At 41.9% G+C, this 25,849-nt stretch overlaps 1 protein-coding gene across 4 annotated transcripts in view; it reads right to left on the reverse strand.

The window, feature by feature from the left end:
- The window catches only part of PALLD (palladin, cytoskeletal associated protein), a 478,084-nt gene that overhangs the window by 134,709 nt on the left and 317,526 nt on the right, over nt 1–25,849 (reverse strand). Inside the window, exon 1 of one of the 4 annotated variants that reach the window (XM_040333055.1) lies at nt 4,917–4,996. The exons of the other annotated variants lie outside the window; for them this stretch is intronic. The gene's annotated coding sequence lies outside the window, so the exon portion shown is untranslated. Of the gene's footprint in view, nt 1–4,916; nt 4,997–25,849 lie in introns of those variants that run through there. 4 annotated transcript variants of the gene reach the window in all.

Here is a 25,849-nt window from a genome sequence, read left to right on the forward strand (position 1 = left end):
AGTCTACATTGTTTCCTTGAATCAAAATCCTAATGTCTGACGGCAATTAGAGACAATTCTTGTTTCTGTTCAGGGACAGAGTATCCAGTATCCTAACAACACAAAAAACAAACACATATGAATTCTATACAAAGAACTATTTCAATCACCCCCTTATGTAGAAGACCTTTCCAGCATCTGCTCCTCTTCTAAAAAGTTAGTGCCCTTCAAGTGAAGGCTACATTAAACTCCTAGTCATCTATGTCGTCTCAGCCGAAGCTGGTCCCCTTCCAAAAGCCATCTCTTCATCTCTACTTTCCAAGTTTCTGTAAACACATCATTAGAAGGCCCGTCTTTTCATTTTCCTTTTCAGAGTTCCTTAAAAATACATTCCTCTTGCCAGGAAACTTTGCAGTATTTTTGACTCAATAACCCAATATTAAGCAAATGTCCTAAGCCACAGCATGAACCTAAGTTGCCCCTGTTTTTTTCCTATGTACTTACGGACTGAACCAAACTGATCCTTTAAAGAATAACTCCAGTTCATCAGCGAAATGCACAGTATATATATTGTACATATGCATGAATCACACACCATGTAACACAAGAAGGGCCAGGGCATGACCATTCCATCACCACACTGCCTCCAACCTGCTCAAAAATGATCCTCTCCTCCAGTAAGCTCACCTAAACATCTACTTCAGCCCCTCGGGCCTGAATCAGAGTGAGGTGATAATACTGTGCAAGGCAGAGCCTGATTGGATTGATTTAGGGCAATGGTCTCCAAACTGTGGCCCGAGGGCCAGATGCGGCCCTTTGCTTGCCTTTACCCGGCCCTTGGGGCACTGTCCCTTCCACTGATACGAGACCCTATTCTGCCATCTGACACCGACAATGGAGCACTATTTCTCCCACTGACACCATTATTGGGGCACTATTCCTCCCTACGATACCAGCAATGGGGTACTATTCCTCCCCCTAATACCAGATGTTTACTCCCACTAATGCCAGGAAAATTTCCACTCCCGCTGGCCAAAGTCCGGCCCTCCAAGAGTCTAAAGGACAATAAACCGGGCCTTTGTTTAGAATGTTTGGAGACCCCTGATTTAGGGCATCCAGAGCACTACAGAAAGTCTATATAAAGACATATTTTACATTATATAATTATATTTGCACATATACATGGTTTCTGGACCACAGGGTATTTCTGCCTGTCACTACACTTCAATACATAATAACAAACTATTAGAAGAGTAACCACCTCCCCTCTAGTACTAATATCTATACCGTACCATAAATGTTGTCACTACATCTCCCATCACCATTGGGTTGCAAATGTTAATGTTTACCTATGCATGTTTCCTGATACATTTAAAGAATGTTTAATAGCTAACCAAAGAGGTCAAGGGAGTCATACAGAAAGAGGTTAGTATAACGTGCTGTCATTATTGGAACTAAAGTGACAATATTCCTGAGATGATCCCTGTACATTCTGTATATCAATGTGAAAGGGCCTGATAGAGGGCACTATTTTGACTTCTGTCTGTAGGATAATCAGTGGCATATATCATCTGGCACAATGGAAACAAAAATACTTTAGTTGTAAAGGTGACAGACCACCCAATATGTATTTGTTTCAGGCATTCAGTGAGGTCCATACAGATTAATAATAACTGTTTGGGACAAAAAGAGGTTCTCCTGTGTGAAGATCTTGTAGGTGACGATAACATGCTGGCCTTTTTAACGCATTGGTAAACCCAAAAGCAGTCATGTATTTTATTGCAGCCTACCATTTCTTAGATATGATGGCTGCATTTTTTTATTTATTTTTTAGGCTTACTTTCTTTTATTTTCATCTGGTGATTTAGTCTTTTTTTTTATAAAAGAGCAAGCTCTTTAGCGGAATGTATGAGTTACAGAGATTAGACAAACCATTTAACACTAGCAGGGGTGTTTAGAAGGATCAGCTTTTATTTATTTATGTAAATCCTTGATCCCAAAAACAAAACAGTTTTTTAAAGTACAACTATGGGCAAAACATATTTTTTTGTGATTTTGGATAGGGTAAGGGAGGCTCATAACCCCTGTCAGTTTATTTATTTTTTGCCAACGGTGTCCCATTAGGGAGATTTCACTTTACTTCCTGCCCCATAGTTAAGACAGGAAGAGAGAGGAAATACCGTATTTATCGGCGTATAACGCGCACTTTTTTCCCCTTAAAATCAGGGGAAAATCATGGGTGCGCGTTATACGCCGATCCGCTGTCTCTGAGCGCTGCCGCCGCCGACATATACCGAGCGCAGTACACTCGGGTACACTCGGCTATGCTCGGCTCCGCTCGCGGTCACGCCCTGTGCCGCCTCCTAGCCTTTATGCGAGAGGTGCCGAGCGTTGCCGAGCATAGCCGAGTGTACTGCGTTTGGTATATGTCGGCGGCGGCGCTCAGAGGCAGCGCGGGAGAGCTCAGATACAACGCGGGAGAAGCGGGGAGGACACCACCGAGGCCGCAGACGGACGCCGGACTGGACAAGGCCGCCGATGGACGCCAGGCAAGACACCGACAAACTGTAAGTAATTCATTTTTTTTCCAGGAATTTCCCTTCTACGGGTGCGCGCTATACGCCGGTGCGCGGTAGGCAGATAAATACGGTACTTGCTAACTAAGGGAATTCCTTGGGGACCCCCTGGTTACCAGAACTGGTGTCTCCATTGAAAGATATTCCCTTTTGGGACAACCCAAAATTTGAGATTTTCTTTTAAGCCGCATACACACGATTGGTTCATCCACTGAAAACAGACCGATGGACTGTTTTCATCGGACAAACCGATCGTGTGTGGGCCCCATCGTTTTTTTTCCATCGGTGTAAAAAAATAGAACATGTTTTAAATTTTTCTTATGGATAAAAAAACGATAGAAAAATCCGATCGTCTGAACTCCATAGGTCAAAAATCCACGCATGGTCAGAATAAAGTCGACGCATGCTTGGAAGCATCCAACTTAATTTTTTTCAGCACGTCGTGGTGTTTTACGTCACCGCGTTTTGGCACAGTCGGATTTTTGACTGATGGTGTGTAGGCACGACTGATGAAAGTCAGCTTCATCGGATATCCAACGAAAAAATCCATCGGATTAGATTCCATCAGATATGCGATGGTGTGTACAGGGCTTTACTTTCACTTTTGGTGATAACAGTAAGCAGGACAAATAGAGAGAGTGCCACAGACAGCAATAAAAATCCTAGTAGGTATACTTATACCTCCCCACTCTACCTAAGAAAAGTGGGGAAAATGTGGCCTTCAGGGTAAACATTTTATTATCATGCATTGACCTATGCAAGGACAATTTTAATTTTTTTTACCTTTAGTTATACTTTAATTATTAGCTGGAGTTTGGCTTCAATTTGTTAGTACATCTAACACGCCCCTCCCCCCAGACTGACAATGCTGCTGTCCACAGGTGCCCCATGTGTGCCTTCATCCAGAGTGGATTCAGGAGGTGTTACAGGCCAGATCACCAGGTGAGAACAGAGGGGGGGGGGGAAAGCCTAAAAAAATAAAAAAGAACCCGAATGCAGCCACAGCTGCAGGCTGCAGCTTACATCTAATCATTGGTAAGCTATAATATATAACATTTTGGGGTTTAATACCACTATAAATGTAACATATAATTATATAGCACTTTTCTCCGTGGGGACCAAAGGATTTTAGGCAGCCATTTTGAGCGCACTCAGTGGGACCAATTAACCTACCAGGAATTGTGGGTGGAAGCCAGACTATCCAGACTAGATAGATAGATTGAGAGAGAGAGAGAGAGAGAGAGAGAGAGAGAGAGAGAGAGAGAGAGAGAGAGAGAGAGAGAGAGATAGATAGATAGATAGATAGATAGATAGAGAGAGAGAGAGATAGATAGATAGATAGATAGATAGATAGATAGAGAGAGAGATAGCGAGATAGATATAGAGAGAAAGAGATAGATAGATACAGAGAGATAGATAGATAGATAGATAGATAGATAGATAGATAGATAGATAGATAGATATAGAGAGAGATAGAGATATATAGATAGATACAGAGAGATAGATAGATAGATAGATAGATAGATAGATAGATAGATAGATAGATAGATAGATAGATAGATAGATAGACAGAGAGATATAGAGATAGAGAGAGAGAGAGAGAGAGAGAGAGAGAGAGAGAGAGATAGATAGATACATAGATAGATACATAGATAGATAGATAGATAGATAGATAGACATTGGTGGTATAAGGCAGACAAGTAATAGGTAGTCTTGGGCAGCCTTTGTACCTTCTCACCTACAGAGCAACATCTTCTTGCCCATCATAAAGAGATAGATAAACGAATACATAGTAAGATAAATGTATTTGTAAATACGTGAAATGTTGTGTATCATCAGGAGTAGTCTGGTAATACTTCTAGCTTCCTAGAGATGTTTAAGAGTAAGAGTTGCTACAATTAAGTAAAGAATACAATAAGATAAATAGATAGATAGATAGATAGATAGATAGATAGATAGATAGATAGATAGATAGATAGATAGATAGATAGATAGATAGAAAGATAGAAAGATAGACAGACAGACAGACAGACAGACAGACAGACAGACAGATAGATAGATAGATAGATAGATAGATAGATAGATAGATAGATAGATGATAGACATCAGTGGTATGAAGCAGTCACATAATAGATAGTCTTGGGTAGCCATTGTACCTTCTCACCTGTGGAGCGCCACGTCTGACCATGCATATAAAGTTGTTGGTATGCTGGAACTTGTAGTTCCCCAACAGAAAGCTACAGGCACAGCGAAGCCTTTCCAGAAACACACTTATTATCTACTAAGTTTCAAAGAAAAAGAATTCTTGTAGCACAACTTCCAAGCAAGTCAGCAGTAGAGTCCCTGGCTGCAGCATCTTACCTTGGTCCTGGATCTGTAGGGACTGTAAGAGCCGGGAAGCTGGAATGACGCCTTCCAGGTATGTGTAGTTTAGTGAGAGAGGAGCTGGATCACTAACTTCATGACTCAGTGATTCTCCACAGAAAAATCCCTCTTCTGCCCAGCTGCACTTTCACAATAAAAGTCCCTCCCCCTCTATGGAGAATTCTTGCATGTGTTTAAAAAAGAGGCGTAGCAGCAGCAGCCGCAGATCCAAATATTGATGGCAGGCAGATTACATGCCCCTCTGCCTGGCTCATTCAGGACTGAGGTATATTTTGGCAGAGTCTAAAGTAGTATTTTACAGATTGTCCCCAGCAAACCCTGGTGCTCCTGTGCTGCGGGGTCACTGCCTCTTTGTGTAGGGTCTGGAAGTTTCTTTTAATATAGTCTGGATAGCAGCAGCTAATCCTGGAACAAAGTACACATGACAGCAGATCGCTGGACGCTAGGACACAGCTGCTGAGCTGTCCAGGCGCCTCTAATACATAATACAGTAGGGGGAGGAAATGTACAGTACTGGTGAAGTCATAGAGAGCACAATTCCTGACACATCTATGGTGAAAGGACTTGACTCATACACAGGGGTACAGAGGGCATATTTCTGTGCCCAGTGCTGCAGACATACACTGGTAAACGCAGTCCTGAGCGTATACATACATGTACGGATATACACTCCTGAACACAGGCTGTCTACAACCAAGGATGTACATTAGGGGTACCGATACTTTTGGTCAAGTATTCGCCGATACTGGCGCGGTTTTAGCACCATACAAAATGAACGGGATCAAATCACCATGCAAAGAATCGCAGGCGATTTGAACAAGAACGCAGACACATGCATGACACCCAGAGGCAAAGGCATGATGCAACAGCCGGAGGTCCGCTAATTGCATATCCCTGCCTTATGCCTCGTACACACGATCTGATTTTCATTCACGCTTTCTTGCATACACACTGTCAAACCAAATTCCGACCGCCAAGAACGCAGTGACATACAACACTACGACGAGCTGAGAAAAATTAAGTTCAATGCTTTCGAGCATGCGTTGACTTGATTCTGAGCATGCGTGTTTTTTTTCTCCGTCGGAGTTCCCTACAGACGAGCAGAATTTCCTTCAAAAAAAAAGAGAACGTGTTCTCTTTCTAAATTCCGATGGAAAAAAGTCCGATGGGGCACACACAGGGTCCGAATAGCCGATAAAAAAATTCCGTCTGACTTTTTCCATCGGAAATTCCGATCGAAGGCATTACAGTATAACCAGTAAATTAAAGTGTTGCTAAAGGCAAAGCTTTTTTTTTTTACTTTTGGATGGAGTAGAGAGGGATTAGACCACCTGTCTGTTTTTATTGCTGTATGTGTCCCCGTTAGGGAGATTTCCCCTACTCAATGTGTCCTGTTTTCCATTATCATTGAAAGTAAAAGAAAGTCCCAAATTTTGGGTTGACATCAGAACACTAATAGAGGGGAAATATTCCAATGGGGAAACTACTTCTGGTGACCCCCCAAGATTCCCTAATTTTGGAGGGATTTCCTCTCACTTCCTGTTTTAGCTATGGGACAGGAAGTGAAGGGAAATCTCCCCTTATAGGACACAGATGGGGAAGAAATGCTGACGGAGTTTATAACCCCCCCCCCCCCCCCCCCACACACACACACACACACGCATACCTTACTCTATCTAAAGTGGATACAAAAAAGCTTTGCCTTTAGTTACACTTTAAGTCTAATATACAGTAGACACCCATATGAATAGTTTTTGTATTGCATACAAATTAAATAAAACCTATCATTAAACCTTCAAAAGGCACATAAAAGAAATCCTTTTAGAACTTCATTCTTATCCATAAACATGGCGTTCACTTGTGTATAAACACGCTTCTTGAAATCATCGATTTCTTTTCTGATTGGTCACTCCCCATAACAATGGTCAATCTATAGTCGACAAGCCATTCTATTGATATGACACGCTGGGAAGTAGATTTTAATCGGTAGTTGGAAGATACAATCATGTTATCGAGAATATCCCTTTTTTCACCATGCAATCTCATAACTTGATTGATCAAAATACAGCTAAATTCATAAATTCATGACTGATGCATTTTTGATTAGCTAAGTTTGAACTAATCTGATCTTAATTGAGTCTAAGTTAAAAAAAATTAATTCTGCCAGTTCATACAATTGTTTTGATTGGCCAGATAATAAAACTGAAGCATGCATGGCCACTATTATACAGATGTAAATAAGTTTCTTGATATACAAATATTCTTTTTTAACCAAACGTTAAAGGGGTTGTAAAGGTACATTTTTCCCCTAAATAGCTTCCTTTACCTTAGTGCAATCCTCCTTCACTTACCTCATCCTTCAATTTTGCTTTTAAATGTCCTCATTTCTTCTGAGAAATCCTCACTTCCTGTTCTTCTGTCTGTAACTCCACACAGTAATGCAAGGCTTTCTCCCTGGTGTGGACTGTCATGCTCGCCCCCTCTCTTGGACTACCGGAGAGTCAGGACGCTCTCTACGTTGCAGATAGAGAAAGAAGCTGTGTGTTAGTGGGCGTCTTGACTCTCCTGTAGTCCAAGGGAGGGGGCGAGCACGACACTCCACACCAGGGAGAAATCCTCGCATTACTGTGTGGAGTTAGACAGAAGAACAGGAAGTGAGGATTTCTCAGAAGAAATAAAGACATTTAAAAGCAAAATGGAAGGATGAGGTAAGCGAAGGAGGACTGAGGTAAAGGAAGCTATTTAGGAGAAAAAAATTGTAACTTTACAACCCCTTTAACCACTTAATCACCGCCCTATAGACGAAAGACGTCTACAAGGCGGTTCCTTAACTCTGGGAGGACGTCCATGGATGTCCTCCCAGAATTGCGCTCCCGCGCGCCCCATGGGGCGCGTACACGGGCATGTCCGTGACCGCCGGGTCCTCCAGATCCGACGCATCACGGAAAATCGCCGCTGATGATTGATCACTTGTAAACAAACCGGCGTCATCATATGATGCCGGTTTCTCCCTCCCCTCTCTGTACCGAACGGTACAGTGTGAGAGGAGAGGGGAGAGAGCGGATGCAGCACGAGTGCTGTGGGCTGGATCTGTGACAAATGCAGTCACAGATCCAGCCATCCATTCATCCCTACATGCTCAGCTATCCCTGCCCATACTGTGCAATACACAATACCCTGTGCAATACTCTGCAATACCCCACACTACTCTGCAATACCCCACAATACTCTGCAATACCCCACAATACTCTGCAATACCCCACACTACTCTGCAATACCCCACAATACTCTGCAATACCCCACAATACTCTGCAATACCCCACAATACTCTGCAATACCCCTCAATACCCTGCAACGTCGCCTATGGGAATTTTTAAGTAGCAAAGTTTGGCGCCATTCCACGAGTGTGTGCAATTTTAAAGGGTGACATGTTGGGTATCTATTTACTCGGCGTAACTTTATCTTTCACATTATGCAAAAGAATGAAGAAAAAATACTACATTTGCTAAATTTTTATAACAGAAACAAAGAAAAATTCATTTTTTTTTACAGAATTTTCAGTCTTTTTTCTCTTATAGCGCAAAAAATAAAAAACCCAACGGTGATTAAATACCACCAAAAGAAAGCTCTATTTGTGTGAAAAAAAGGACGAAAATTTCATTTGGGTACAATGTTGTATGACTAAGTAATTGTCATTCAAATTGTGAGAGCACCGAAAGCTGAAAATTGGTCTGGTTATTAAGTGGGTTTACGTGCCTGGTGGTCAAGTGGTTAATGTTAAACTGCAATGCTAGTATAGTTAATAAAGTAGGTACGCTCTATGAAGTTTATGTATATAGTACAGTCCCTATAGCAGAGCTTTACAAAGACAACTGTACCATCACATCCATGATCCTAGAGTAGTTTAGATGTAATTACGTTATCAGTGTTATATAAACACATGGGGATTCATTTACTAACGCTAAATATAGACATGGAATAACAGTTGTTCATTGAGTTTTCTGTGGAAAAATTGCTTTGTAGGACTGAAGAGATCTTCCAATGAAATGGGAAATTTCACAATGTAATAATGAGCAATCCCAACACTTCTTATGAGTCTTCCCCTTACATAATCTGATGAATCAATGGTTGAATGTGTCACATGTCTGGCTCTATCAGGCTGTGTATGTCCCCCCTCCCCCCCATTTATAAACATGTTTAATTAAAAACCATTAACTAGCTAAGGACCGGAAAGGATTTGCCCCCTTAACGGCCAGGCAATTTTTTGCGATACGACACTGCATCGTTTAACTGACAATTGCGCGTTCGTGCAACGCTGTACCCAAACAAAATTGATGTGCTTTTTTTTCTCACAAATAGAGCTTTCATCACCTCTGCGTTTTTTTGTTTTTTTTGCGCTATAAACAAAAAACAATTTTGAAAAAAATATATATATATTTTTTACCTTTTGCTATAATAAACATCCCCAAATCAAAATTTCTCATCAGTTTAGGCCAATAAGTATTCTTCTACATATTTTTGTTAAAGAAAAAATCTCAATAAGCGTATATTGATTGGTTTGTGCAAAAGTTATAGCGTCTACAAAATAGGGGATATATTTATGGCATTTTTATTATAAATCATTTTTTTTTACTAGTAATGGCAGTGATCTGCGGTTTTTAGTGGGACTGTGACAGTGCGGCAGACAGATCGGACACTTTTGACACTTTTTGGGACCAGTGGCATTTATACAGCGTTCAGTGCTAAAAATAGCCACTGATTACTGTATAAATGTCACTGGCACGGAAGGGGTTACAACTAGGGAGCGGTCAAGGGGTTAAGTGTTCCATAGGGAGGTGTTTCTAACTGTGGGGGGAGTGTAGTGACTGAAGGAGGAGAGAGAGATTGCTGTTCCTGATTACTAGAAACAGTAGATCTGTCTCTCCTCTCCTGACAGAATGGAAATCGGTTTGTTTACATTGACAGATTCTCTTCCTTGTTTACAGGTGACCGGCTGTGATTGGACACAGCCGATCACATGGTTAAAGAACCACGTCAGCGGCTTTTTACAGAGATCTGGGTCTGTACGTGTCCTAGCAGCACGGCACGACATGATCATAGTGATGCGCGCCCCCGTGGGTGCGGCTGTTCAGGTGCGCTGTCATATGACGTCCACCCAGAAGGAGAGCCGCATTGTGGGGGCATTGGCTATTTGTTTGTACTGCATGCCATACATTTTACTGCTACACATCTTACATTTGGTTTAATCTCCCTGGTGGTATGATTATGTCAGATTTTAGGTGCTGTAAGCGGTACCATTATTTTGCATGGAAATTTGGCATTTTATATTGTAGGCCTTTAATTCTTAGGAATATCTCACTTAAAGGGGTTGTAAAGGAAAAAACAATTTTCATAATAAGCATCCTTTACCTGCAGACATTCCTCTTTTCACTTCCTCATTGTTTGTTTTTGCCCAGAAGTTGCTCTATTTCTTCTCTGTTCTGTTCACTTCCTGCTTGTCTGATTGTTACTCACCACCGTGAAGGGAGGCTTTACTGCGGTGGTCAGTAACGTGCTCACCCCCTCCTGGGAACTACATCTGTGTGGCAGGACGCTCTCTACATGTTAGAGACTTCAAGGAGGTGTGAATTACTGGGGGTGCCGCAATGCATACTGGGAAATGTAGTTCTTACACGAACGAGCGCCGCAAACCAGAAAGCGAATGAGGGAACAGAAACTAGAACGCAGGAGGTGATATAGATGAAGGAATTTAATAGGTATTTACTCGTTTTTTAACAGAATCATTACACTATTCTGTCTGTCTACCTTGCAGACATTCATTTTAGCCCAAAATTTGATTTCCTTTACAACTTCTTTAAATCTGTCCAAACAAGAGTCTAGTAGACATTCCGGGTATGATAAAGTTAATCAATTAATTAATAAAATTAAATAATAAATGAATCAATAATGTAATCAAATCAAAAACACAGAAATTTGCTCATTACTTTCAGTGTCTGAAGACAAATTTCCCCACAAATCACTATCGCTCAATTCTGCAAGTGATTTTAATTTATTATCGCTGTTTTCTAGCTGGTCTAAAACCACTTTTGACATAAAGGGACACTTTTTGGTTGCTATGGACAATCTCCAGTTTCCAGGAAAAAAAAAACAATCTTTATTATATAAAAGTGCATAATGTATGTATTGTGTGTTTTTAATCTTTTGAATTTGGCGCCGATCTCCGCCCCCGTGCGTCGCAACGTCGCAGGGAATGGAGCTTGGCGGCACTCAGGCACTGTGTGAATCGAGCGAGGAGACAGCTCGCTCACACAGCGGGGAGACATCGCAGGATCCAGGGGACAAGGTAAGTAACTATGCCTGGATCCTGCAATGCGATCCCGAGTCTGGCTCAGGGATACCGCTAATGGTACTGAAATTCCACCCCGAGCCAGACTCTGGAATACCGCTAGGCAGGTTAAAGTAGAACTATAGGCAAAACTTTTTATTTTTATTTTGGATAGAGCAATGGAGGGTTATAACTCGTCAGTTTTTTTTTTTTGCCATCGGTGTCCCATTGGGGAGATTTACCTTTACTTCCTGTTCCATAGCCAAAATAGGAAGTGAAAAAATCTCAGCATGGTAAGGGAATTCCTTGGGGACCCCCAGGTCTCCAAAACTAGTGCCCCCATTAGAAAAAGCCCCCTCTTTTCTGGGGACAACCCAGATTTTGGGGTTTCTTTTGCTTTCACATTGCATGAAAATGGTAAACAGGACAAATAGAGAGGATAAATCTCCCTAACAAGAGCAATACTCTAAAATATACTTTTTTCACAATCAGAAAGCTTTTTCTAAAACCAACTTTGCAGTGGAACAGATGCATTCGAGCTACTATATCCAGTGTAATGCCTGGTCAGCCTCAAGAACTCAGCACTCAGCATAGGAAGTCTCTGCAAACCTCCATGTGCAATCCGTGCAAAAAAGGGAGAACGGCCTGTGCCATGGAAGTCAGCTAAAACATTGTTTTAGTAATGCAGGGGAACAACAGTCGAAAATCCAACGCGTTTCAGCCATCAGGCCCTTAATCACTGCAACCTATGCAGTAGATTTATGATCTAATGACCAACAATTTGCAGTAGCAGTGAATAAAAAAAAAAGTGCACCTTGTACATGGTTTACCAGCAAACTGTTCAGCCATGGCCACTTGTATGATCTGTAATTATATTAATAACTATATGTCGTCCTCATTTATTTTTTTAGAGTGAAAATATCAGAAAATATCAGTTCTGTACATTGCAACTATTTACTCTTCTTCAGACCTTGACATGAAAGCCAGGGCACTACAAGTCATCAGCGCTAACATAACATTGAGAACACAACTCATTGTACTTATTTAAAGAAGGTACAGAGACACTATGACCAAATTGTATTCCTAGAACATAAATGAGATAAAAATAGCAGAGCATGTAAGGGGAACCACGTGGTTCTGGGCAGTGAAAAGACCCCTGCTCCCACGACACGAAGGTTCAAGGGAAAAACCACCGCTGAGGTCATCACTTGATCTATTTTAACAGAATGAATATGTCATCGTCCTACTCTAAGATAAGTATATATAAACTACTGAGTCACAGCTCTGCGATAATATGGGAATGTTAGTACAAATTTCTTCAGAAAACTACAGACTGTGCTTATAAAGCAACTAAAAAACAAAACAAAATGAAAATATTTACCGAAATAAGTTGATTAATATCAGTATTGGGGCAGCTTATCTGCAGTATTAATTGCATTCAGTAAAGAATTGATGGAACATTTGCAGCTTGACTAAACGGTCATCCAATGCTTTGATTAGTAAGGTTTATGTACTAAAACTGAAGAGTGCTAAATCTGGTGTAACTCTGCATAGAAACCAATCAGCTTCCAGGTTTTTTCATCAAAGCTTAAAGGAGAAGTCCAGCCTGGGCTCGTTTGGCTTTGCTTCTCCTATGAGTCACAGGAGTGCAATTTGTTTAACTCTCAGGCCTCGTACAGATGGACGGACTGTTCGCTGAAAACGGTCCGCCGGACCGTTTTCAGCGGACATGTCCGCCCGGAGATTTCTGTCTGATGGTTGTACACACCATCAGACAGAAATCCGCGTGTACGCGATACGCAGTGGCGAGGCCGCGCCGTCGCCGCGACGATGACAAGGCGACGTGCGTGGCCCTGGAAGTCCAATGCTTCCGCGCATGCGTCGAAGTGATTCGACACATGTGAGGGATGGCGGCCGATCGGACATGTACGGTGAGTCTGTACAGACGACCGAACATGTCCGACGGACAGGCTTCCAGCGGACAGGTTTCTTAGCATGCTAAGAAACATTTGTCCGCTACTAAACGGTCGGCTGGACAAATGTCCGCTGGAAACCTGTCCGGTCGGCCATACACACGACCGAACATGTCTGCTGAAACTGGTCTGCGGACCAGTTTCAGCAGACATGTTCGGTCGTGTGTACGGGGCCTCATGTGACCCGTTTTCAGCAGAGAGCAGGCTGAAGTCCGCTCTCTGCTGATGCCACAGGATCATGTCTGTGAACACTTGGTTTACCAGTCTTGGGGGAAGGAGGTGAGAGTTTGGCATCCTAAATGACTAGTCACAAATGTATGATTGTGACAGAAAGATATGGCCACCATCTTACTAAATATGTTTTCTAAATTTATAATCACTTCTGCAGACAGCCCTGGCTGACTAATCCCAGGTGAAAATTGTTTTCACAATTTTCACAAAAGCTTATGTGGTTGCAATTTAATATTACTATAAAGCAAAGTTATAATGTGGTGTATGATGGTGGTGCAGTATTTTATTTTTGTATTGTATTCAGAGATAATTAAAGTGGATGTAAACCCTCCATACACCCAGCAAAGTGAACAGCCTCAGATGATACACAGAGATTAACTAAACCTCCCTATATAGGTTTTATATTTATATCTGCTGTCTTCACATTTATATACAGTTCAGAAAGTTCAGATTTTGTTAGGAGATTTTCTCTTCCTGTTTAAAGCGGAGGTTCGCCCTAATAACATGTATATCTGACCAACTTCCTTATACTTGTAACAAGTACAGTCTGCAATTTCTTTTTATTATGCTGTACGTACTACGCAATACGGGGGGCGTGGCCTTATCCACCGGGGGCAACAGACGTCAATCATCTGGGCGACCTCCTAGATGATAATCCCCCTAGGCATAGAAACCCCGACTCCCGCAGGGAGAAGTAGATTGAAAAGATGGATTACAAGGTACGTACAGCATAAAAAAAAAAAAATTGCTAATTGCTGATTGGAGGAAAGGCACACACCCCCTCTCATCATAGGCAGACACTCTGAGAGGTCCTTTGTAATAGGAGCTGCTCTCTGCTAATCTATTTTAGCAACCTCCTTTGACAAAAGATTCATGCTGCTTTTGTCAGAAGAAAGCTATAAGACTTATTGAAAAGAGATAACAAAATACTGCAGATATATGTGCCCAGCTCAAATTTCATGAATCGGGTTTACATCACTTTAAGCATAGCATCTATCCATACACTAATATCAATTCTGGTTCAGGATCTGGCATTTTCATAGTTAAAACAATCATTTGAGGCACAAAATATAACTAATTATATTTTTAGCTGGTATTACCTTTTTTTTTTTTTTGTTTGTTTGTTTTTTTTATAAAAATCAGCTTGCTGTATTAGACCTCTGCACATGGGAGTCCAATACACTGCATTCAGATCTGTAATTGATACCGATCTGAACACAGCAGTGCTATGGGCCCATTCACACTGCTCTATTTCACTGCTGCATGGATAATTCATTCAGGGGGTGATGTAAGCATCAACAGTGTATAGAAAATACGCACCTCAACATAAGCATGATTTCAGATGCAGGGCAGCGCTGCAATATTTATACACAATTACAATATCTGATGGTGGGTGATACGCTATGAGTGATTAGCAACTGCAGTTAATTAATTGATTTATTTATTTTTCACTATATTTATTTATTTATTTTATTTATTTGCACAAAGCACATTGCAGAGTGGAGCTGATTGATCTTTATATATGATTTCAGATGCAGTACAGACCACTTTTTATTCAAGGTCATATTGCCAGCAATATCCTGCATACATCTAATCTACCTATGTACATAAGACTTTAAAGGGGACTCACTTCTACAGTCCTTACACTGGACACACACATAACAACTATGTACTGGCCATACGCAAGGATGAAGGAATCTCCCCTTGCCCGGCGCCCTATTGTATTCTGCCAGCCAGAGCCAGCAGCTGTCAGAATACCCAAATAGTGACTGCATCTGATTGGATGCAGTCACTGTTCAAACAGCAATTTTCCACCTGGCTCCTTTGACAAAATATCGACTTGTATTGAGCCAGGTGGTGCCAACAGGGCCACCAATGGCTCACATTTCAAATGATTCAGCAAGAATCTGAGGAAATTCGAGAAATGTATGACAGGCTTAAATTCAACGTATACCCAATCAACTAGTCATATGCATTACGTAACAAATCAGATGGTAATCAGATTAGAGGCACAGCACCCTTGAAAAAACACAGAAGGAGAGAGTAAAGTTGTATATTAAAGGAGAGAGTAAAGTTGTATATTAAAGGAGAGAGTAAAGTTGTATATTAAGCCGCACACATGTTCAGTGTTAGAGTTTAATAAAATAATTGGATTAGTATAACAGCCAAGCAAATAGTATTTTTCTGAAGGGGAGGCCATCAACCCCAACCTGCATATTTCTTTCAGTAGAGCATTAGTTTAGGTGTGAACATTATTTTAGGTAATATTGCTACTGATAAGGTTTAATTATATGTATGTATGTACCAGAAAACTAACCAACATTTATGTAACTTTTATAAACAGGCAATGGCTCAGTGTTTATTGGTACTATTTGCAAAAGGTGGCACTCAAATAACAGCTGGTTATTACTGAATGGGAAGTTGAATACTACCCGTCCACTATCCCAACTTAATTTCACATAACTTTGGGTCTCATATTCATCCGTTTGTGTGTTCTATGCCGGTTTAACACATACAGTAGCTGTTTGTGTTCAGTGGCTCTATCAGAGGTGAAAGCAGCTTATACACAAAGGGGAATACCTGCTTATTACTCATTATGTGAATGTCAATACAATAACGGCATGATCAGTATGTGAGGTATGTGCCATTCCTAGTTATTAATGTTGTGTTTGCATGCTCCTCCATGGTACCAGTAAATACAAGCTTATCTGTTTATATTTGCAATAGTGACTATGGGCTAAATCAATTAAATACCTGGGAGACAAACGTTTATATTGTATTATATTTCATAAATTGTGTGAATCCTCTTGTAAAAAACATTAGAAAAAAGCATCATAGTCAGTCATTGTGGATGCCTTAAAATACTAGAAGATTTTCCCTATCAAGAGATGCGGTAATTAAAGGAGAAGTCCAGCCTGAGCTTCTTTTGGCTGGGCTTCAAATATGGATCACAGGAGTGAAATTCGTTTTGCACTCCTGTGACCCATTTTCAGCATAGATGGGTCTGAAGTCCGCTTTGTTCTGACGTCGCAGGAATCAGTCCAGGCACCATGTCATCATGACAATAAAGCCTGGATCCGCCAGGTGCCTGGACTGATGCCTGTCTAAGGCTGGGTTCACACTACTACACTACTTTCATCCTACTTTGCTCTGCTACATTGGTCCTACATTTATCCTACATTGGTCCTACATCCATCCTACTTTCATGAACAGGATACTACTTTGGTCCGACTTCAATGATATTCAATGGGCCTGAAGTAGGATCAATGTAGGACCAAAAGTAGTACAGGGAGCATTTTCAAAGTCGGACCGACTTGTGTAGGATGCTACAAGACGCTCTCATAGGGAAACATTGAACACAGAGCAAAGTAGGATAAAAGTAGTGTAGTAGTGTGAACCCAGCCTCAGGCCCCGTACACACGACCGAGTTTCTCGGCAGAATTCAGCCAGAAACTCGATCGGAGCCGTATTCTGCCGAGAAACCCGGTCGTCTGTACACTTTCGGCCGAGGAAACCGACAAGGATCTCCTCGGGCCAAATAGAGAACATGTTCTCTATTTCCTCGTTAGTCAATGAGGAAACTTGGCTCGCTTCACAACTCGTCGAGTTTCTCAGACGTGTGTACGGGGCCTCAGACCATAGAAAACTTAGTGGCTGGTACATTATGTACTCGAGGGGCCAGATTCACGAAGAGATACGACGGCGTATCTCCTGATACGCTGTCGTATCTCTGAGATCCGACGGTCGGATCTATGCGACTGATTCATAAGAATCAGTTACGCATAGATCTCCCTTAGATCCGACTGGGGTAAGTGACTTACACCGTCGAAACTTAGGCTGCAATCTTCCGCTGTCCGCTAGGTGGCGTTTCGTGTTTTACTTGCGACGAATATGCAAATGAGGAGATACGCCGATTCAGAAACGAACGCCCACCCGTCGCTTTTTTTTTACATCGTTTGCGTTCGGCTTTTTCCGGCGGATAGTTACCCCTGCTATATGAGGGGTAGCTATTTTTTAAGTATGGCTGTCGTTCCCGCGCCGAGTTTCAAATTTTTATGTTGTTTGCGTAAGTCGGTCGGGAATACGGATGGCCGGAATTTACGTTGCCGCCGAAAACAATGACGTCCTAGCGACGTCATTTGGAGCATGTGCACTGGGAAATATCGCTGGCGGCGCATGCGTAGTTAAATCGGCGCGGGAACGCGCCTGATTTAAATTGTACACTGCCCCTAGCCGCGGAATTTGAATTCCGCCGGGGGAGTTACGATCCGCCGGCGCAAGTTTGGAGGTAAGTGCTTTGTGAATACTGCACTAGCCTCGCAAAAGTGCGCCGGCGGATCGTAAATCACATAGATTAGCTAATCTATGTGAATCTAGCCCAGTAAGTCTACATTAACCCTCAGTGTTTGATCTAAAGAATTTTAATATTTCCCATCTGAAATATTTACTGGCTGCAAAGTAATTGAGATTTACACAGGCTAACTAAGGCAAATGGCAGAAAAGTCAGATATAATAGACTTGAGCTGAAGGTTAAGTATGCATTCCCATCTCTAGGCACATCATAAACACCCTGGCTGGCTGCATCTTTACAGAACAGCCTGGGACTCTAGACATCCTCTAGATATAGTGAATTATAAAAACAGAATTTAGGCTCAAACTTTAAGAGAACGATCATTCCCAATCTCCCAATCTGAGCTTACTAATACCATGTGTAAACATAATGCACATTTTCCATATCAATGAATCTGCTGATTTGTTAAATGGGATGATTTTGAACCAACAGTAGATATGTCCCTCAAGGACCAATGTGGACAGCTACCTCTATACTGGTGTTTGGGAAGAAGTAAAAGAATCAGTTATAGGGTACTCTCCAAATTAAGCTGAACAATATAACCCCATTTAGTTGACCATGGCCCTATAGACCAAGCTTTTACACTGGGATGGGTTTATCACAGTTGGAGCTACCGTAATTAAAGCACCACTCAGAGCTACCAACCAAATCTCACTTTTTTTTATGGGTGAATATTTTCCCTGTGCTCCACTTTTTCAGTATCACTTACTTCATTAGGATGATTTACAAAAAAAGCTGATCTACCTTCCCTATGTCACATTTGAGCCATAACACAAAAAAACAACCAAGAAATACCATTCGATAAGCAATGACACAGCAAATCTTAGAAAGAGAACATTACTACATGTCAAGATGCCAATCTAAGAAGGAGCATGTGTTTGACTGCAAGTCTTGGCAATTGTTCCAAGTTCTGTGAAGGACATAGCAAGGAGGTTAGCTATTAAATGACAATAACTAACTGTTTCTTAATAGTATCGGAACATATTTCTCACACAATTTTAGATTTCATAAACCTGTTTGCATCGCTAATAGGGTGTTTTAAATACAACCTGTACACGTTTTTCTAGTGCACAATAGCTGAGAATGCAATAATGGCTTGATGGAACTCTAGAAGGGTATTAAAAGTCTTCTTGTACTGTATATCTACCGTATATACTCGAGTATAAGCCAAGTTTTTCAGCACATTTTTTTGTGCTGAAATGCCCCCCTTTGGCTTATACTCAAGTCACCTTTTTGCGCCTGATCTCCCGGAATTTGGGGGCCCAGCACACATGTAGCCACATTTCTCCTCTACAAGTGTGCACAGTTTGTTGTCTGGGGGACCTAAGGCTGGGGAGCACCGATTTTTCAAAGCCGGGCACCCCTTCCATAGACTCCAATGTTAAACGTTAGTCTAGTCATGGACACAGTGAGGCATGGGCACAGTGAGGCATGGACACAGTGAGGCATGGACACAGTGAGGTATGGACACAGTGAGGCATGGACACAGTGAGGCATGGACACAGTGAGGCATGGACACAGTGAGGCATGGACACAGTGAGGCATGCACATGGACACAGTGAGGCATGCAGATGGACACCCTAGGCTTATACTCGAGTCAATAAGTTTTTCAAAGCTGGGCACCCCTTCCATAGACTCCAATGTTAAACGTTATTCTAGTCATGGACACAGTGAGGCATGGACACAGTGAGGCATGGACACAGTGAGGTATGGATACAGTGAGGCATGGACACAGTGAGGCATGGACACAGTGAGGCATGGACACAGTGAGGCATGGACACAGTGAGGCATGGACACAGTGAGGTATGGATACAGTGAGGCATGGACACAGTGAGGCATGGACACAGTGAGGCATGGACACAGTGAGGTATGGATACAGTGAGGCATGGACACAGTGAGGCATGGACACAGTGAGGCATGGACACAGTGAGGCATGGACACAGTGAGGCATGCACATGGACACAGTGAGGCACAGTGAGGCATGCAGATGGACACCCTAGGCTTATACTCGAGTCAATAAGTTTTTCAAAGCTGGGCACCCCTTCCATAGACTCCAATGTTAAACGTTATTCTAGTCATGGACACAGTGAGGCATGGACACAGTGAGGCATGCACATGGACACAGTGAGGCATGCAGATGGACACCCTAGGCTTATACTCGAGTCAATAAGTTTTTCAAAGCTGGGCACCCCTTCCATAGACTCCAATGTTAAACGTTATTCTAGTCATGGACACAGTGAGGCATGGACACAGTGAGGCATGGACACAGTGAGGTATGGATACAGTGAGGCATGGACACAGTGAGGCATGGACACAGTGAGGCATGGACACAGTGAGGCATGGACACAGTGAGGCATGGACACAGTGAGGTATGGATACAGTGAGGCATGGACACAGTGAGGCATGGACACAGTGAGGCATGGACACAGTGAGGTATGGATACAGTGAGGCATGGACACAGTGAGGCATGGACACAGTGAGGCATGCACATGGACACAGTGAGGCACAGTGAGGCATGCAGATGGACACCCTAGGCTTATACTCGAGTCAATAAGTTTTTCAAAGCTGGGCACCCCTTCCATAGACTCCAATGTTAAACGTTATTCTAGTCATGGACACAGTGAGGCATGGACACAGTGAGGCATGCACATGGACACAGTGAGGCATGCAGATGGACACCCTAGGCTTATACTCGAGTCAATAAGTTTTTCAAAGCTGGGCACCCCTTCCATAGACTCCAATGTTAAACGTTATTCTAGTCATGGACACAGTGAGGCATGGACACAGTGAGGCATGGACACAGTGAGGTATGGATACAGTGAGGCATGGACACAGTGAGGCATGGACACAGTGAGGCATGGACACAGTGAGGCATGGACACAGTGAGGCATGGACACAGTGAGGTATGGATACAGTGAGGCATGGACACAGTGAGGCATGGACACAGTGAGGCATGGACACAGTGAGGTATGGATACAGTGAGGCATGGACACAGTGAGGCATGGACACAGTGAGGCATGCACATGGACACAGTGAGGCACAGTGAGGCATGCAGATGGACACCCTAGGCTTATACTCGAGTCAATAAGTTTTTCAAAGCTGGGCACCCCTTCCATAGACTCCAATGTTAAACGTTATTCTAGTCATGGACACAGTGAGGCATGGACACAGTGAGGCATGGACACAGTGAGGCATGGACACAGTGAGGCATGCACATGGACACAGTGAGGCATGCAGATGGACACCCTAGGCTTATACTCGAGTCAATATGTTTTCCCATTTTTTGTAAATTAGGCTTATATTCGGGTCGGCTTATACTCGAGTATATAACGGTAATCATCATTAGATGTGCACCTTTATAACATCAAACTCTTGCAAATACCCTGCTGGTGTTTCATATTCATACATTTCTCAGAAGGTTTTTATTGCTGTGGCTGGTACCATCCTCCTGAAAGCTAAACGCCTCTGCATCCTGCTACTAGTGTCTAAAATTGCATTACACTGGCAATAATATACAATGCAATAAAGCCTGATTGGCTCACAGTGCATAACTTCTCCCTCAGTGGTTTGCAGGGGATTGTCGGGAATTAGTATAATGATACATTCCAAACAAATTATGCTAGAGGTATCCTAAAATACACTTAATAATTTGAACACGTCTACATAACTTTGCTAATGGCTGATTTCACAATAATACACAGAATTTCCAAAGAAAACAAGAATAGAAAGTCTGCAGCCACATTGTTTACTCCAGTTAAAATGGGCCACTCCAGCAGGCTTAGAGGGGTGCATTCCCAACCAGTTGTACATCGCTGTCTTAACACATTGTGACTGTAGAAAGAAGTTTAAAAAAATACTCTGGAATTCTGCTTAACCTTTACAATCCCTTTGGCAATCTATACTGTGTTATTCATGAGTATCAATGCTAGGAGCCACCATGCACAAAGCATATGGCAAATCCTAAGATCTGCTGGTATATACGGTAATATCTTTATTTCTAGCAACTGATTGAAGCTTTGGTTTGGGCTTCTGTCATTCTTTAACATCAGTCACGAGTCATCAAAGAAATCCCAGCAACAGGTAAACTCAGCCAATGAATTGCTATAGCTACCAAGGAGACCCTGCTAAAGTAATAAAGTCCACTCACTTTACACCGAGTCTTAAAAATACAAACCAGTCAGATTCAGGCGGTTTCTTACGCTAATTATGGATGGGACTGCAGGCTACTGTAACACTGTCGTCTCCCTTTCTGGGAATTACAGTCTGAGCTTGGAACCAGGGAACACTTGGCTCACATATTCCTCAGCCTTTGATTCGGGGTATGTTTAAAGATAAGGATGCTGCAGATTATAGGGATTTAGTTGGAGGGGTAGCGATCTCTGCCAAAGGGTAATGTCAGGGTGAAAAGTATCTTCACTCAGCAGGTTGGCTTTTCACCTTGACCAAGGATCAGTTCATTTAATACTAAAAGTTTTTTTAAACATAGATGCCAGTGGGTTGAATTGCTCACTTATACATATTGTGCAAAAGATCCTAGAGGGTTTTACTATCCCCAGCACTAACTGCAAACAATTTGCTGTCTTTATCTCTGGATATTCTGATCATTTTAATTTACTAAAACAAAATCTGGTGCAGCGGTGCATAGAAACCAACCAGCTTAAATTTTATTTATTTTTTGTCAAAGCTTAATTAACCGCTTTAGCGCTGGATCATTTTGGTGGTCAATGACCGGGCCACTTTTTGCGATTCGGCACTGCGTCGCTTTAACTGACAATTGTGCGGCCGTGCAACGTGGCTCCCAAACAAAATTGAAGTTCTTTTTTTCCCACAAATATAACTTTCTTTTGGTGGTATTTGATCACCTCTGCAATTTTTATTTTTTGCGCTATAAACAAAAATAGAACGACAATTTTGAAAAAAATGCAATATTTTTTACTTTTTGCTAAAATAAATATCCCCCAAAAATATATAAAAAAACATATGTTTTCCACAGTTTAGGCAGATACGTATTCTTCTACATATTTTTGGTAAAATAAATCGCAATAAGTGTTTATTGATTGGTTTGCGCAAAAGTTAAAGCTTCTATAAAATAGGGGACTGTTTATGGCATTTTTTTTTACTAGTTCTGGCGGCGATCAGCGATTTTTATTGTGACTGTGACATTATGGCGGACACATCGGACACTTTTGACACCATTTTGGAACCATTGTCATTTTAACAGCGATCAGTACTATAAAAATGCACTGTAAAAATAACACTGGCAGTGAAGGGGTTAACCTCTAGGTGGCGCTGCAGGGGTTAAGTGTTCCCTAGGAAGTGATTCTTACTGTTAGGGGGCGTGGCTACACGTGACACGTCACTGATGACCGTTCCCGATCACGGGGAACGGTCATCAGTGACAGTGTCACTAGGCAGAATAGGGGAACTGACTTGTTTACAAAGGCATTCCCCTGTTCTGCCCTTGCCCACCGGAATCAAGGGACTCCCGGGACCCGCGGCTGCACTCACGAGGCATGTGGCGGGCGTGCGCCCCCCATTCTCTGCTCACTTGCTGTGATTAATGGCAGCAGAAGTCAATGGTTCTCGCTGCTGCCTCTTTGTCCAGCGAGAGCGCTGCTCTCTGGCACAGTGCCAGATCGAAATCAGGCTCAGGTAAGTGTCTAGGGAGGCTATGGGGAAGCTAAACCAATACGTTTTTTTTTTACCTTAACACAGAGAACACATAAATGTAAAAAAAAACTTCTGCCTATAGAACCACTTTAAACTTAAATAAAAAATGATACTCAAATTTTAATGCAGACGAAAGTTATCAATCATTTGGATGCAGCAGTGTTTTTAACGTGTTATCAGAAGACATTGTGCAAAGGTCTGCGAGTACAAAGCCATTAGATACACTGAGAAGTTAGAAAGCGTAGAAAAAGTTTTTAAATAATCCTGACATGTCATTTTTTTCAGGCGGCTTAATCATCCACATTTAGCTCATTACTCAGCAGTGACCTATCTGGCTGGGGATCTGACCATTCTTGTGGTCGGAGAATGATCACTCTTGCTGCATTCCTGAGTCAAATAATGATCTTTTTTTAGCACCTTGTACTTGTAATTGGGAGTCATAGGCAGGAGGAGAAATACGTAGTTTGCTTCGATCATTAAATTGGTGATGTAAGGTTATGTTTACATCAGCTGCTGGCCTCAATATTCAGGATAAAAGCCCCATACGGATGTTGCCAGACAGGCAACTAGAATTTTAAGAAAGAGGCAGGGGCGGACTGACCATTGAGTCACTCGGGCACTGCCCGAGGGCCCCATGCCACTAGGGGGCCCCATCAGGGTTGCCAGGCTCAGTAAAACCAGGGACAGTATGTAAAAATCTATGTTTTTTTTAGATCTGTCCCTGATATGTCCGAAACCGACATGCTTTTGATGTGAAAATCCCGAGATTTTAGCTGCACTGCTCTGCACTGCCTCCTGGCGTGGTGGCCATCTGTAAGCCCAGGGGCCCCATAATCTTCTATTGCCCGGGGGCCCCATGAGTTGTCAGTCCGCCCCTGGAAAGAGGTCAATAATGACAGAACTTGTATTGCTTTCATTACAACTTTTCTTTACAGGCCTTTTATCACCTATATCCATACAGCAATACATGCCAATGATTGAAATTAACAGTCACCCATGTTTTTACAACACATTCAACCCACAGATGTGTAATGCCGCATACACACCATCACTTTATGTGATGAAAAAAAACGACATTTTCTGTGAAGTAAAAAACGACGTTTTTGAAACTTAAATTTTCAAAAACGACGTTGCCTACACACCATTGTTTTTTCACAATGCTCTAGCAAAGCGAGGTTACGTTCACCACTTTTTTCCATTGAAGCTCGCTTCACAACTTGCTTCTGGGCATGCGCGGGTTCAAAAACGTTGTTTTAAAGTCGTTTTTTGCTACACACGGTCAATTTCTGTGAAACAAAAAACAACGTTTTGAAAAACGACACATAAAATTGAAGCATGCTTCAATTTTTTTTTTACGTTTTTCACAAGACATAAAACAACGTTTTCCCCCACACACGGTCATTTAAATTGACGTTTTTAAAAATGTAGTTTTTTTTCATCACATAAAGTGATGGTGTGTACGCGGCATAAGGCAGAGATTATGCAATTTTCTTTCCTTCTACCATGGGTGGAATGAAAGTAAATTGCTAGATTCCACCATCAACACAGTGTTGATGGGGAATCCGACCCGCATCGCTATTGTTTTGTGCTAGCAGAACACGATGAACAGTAGATGGTTTCTGCTGAACCGGCTGAATTTTGATCCATCTCTGGGCAGGTTGGTTGTACTGAAGGTGATCCATCTGATTTTTTTTCACCTGATCACTTCTTTAGCTGCCAGCAGGGATCATTGTATTCTGATGGTGGGGAAGGCTCCCCCGCTCCCTGCTGACAGAACACAATAGTGCAGGGGGAGGGATTCCCCCATTAACCTCCCTGGCGGTATGATTCTGTCTGGAATTACGTACCAAAAGCGGTACATTTATTTTGCAAGGAAATTGGTGTTTTATACTGTAGGCCTGTAATTTTTAGAAATAACTCACTTAAATCTGACCAAGCAAGAGTCTTGTAGGCATCCCGGGTATGATTTTTTTTTTTAAAACAAAATTATAAATTATAATATAATAAATAATTATAAATAATTATAACAAATAATAATATAATTATAATAAAAATTATTCAATAATGTAATCAACTCAAAATCACTGAAATTTGCAGTTGCAGAATTGTCGCTGTCATTATTTTATTTTTTTTATGACGAATTTCCCCGCAAATCGCTATCGCACAATTCTGCAAGTGATTATAATTTATTATCGCTGTTTTCTAGCTGATCTAAAACCATTTTTGACATAAAGGGACACTTTTGGACAATCTACAGTTTGCAGGCAGAAATGACATTTTTTATTATATAAAAGTACATGTAGGGCACTGGGCAGACCACTAGGGACAAGGGGGGTGTGTATTTTTTACATACAGTACT

This window comes from Rana temporaria, chromosome 1 (genome assembly GCF_905171775.1).
Source record: "Rana temporaria chromosome 1, aRanTem1.1, whole genome shotgun sequence".
Lineage (NCBI taxonomy): Eukaryota > Metazoa > Chordata > Amphibia > Anura > Ranidae > Rana > Rana temporaria.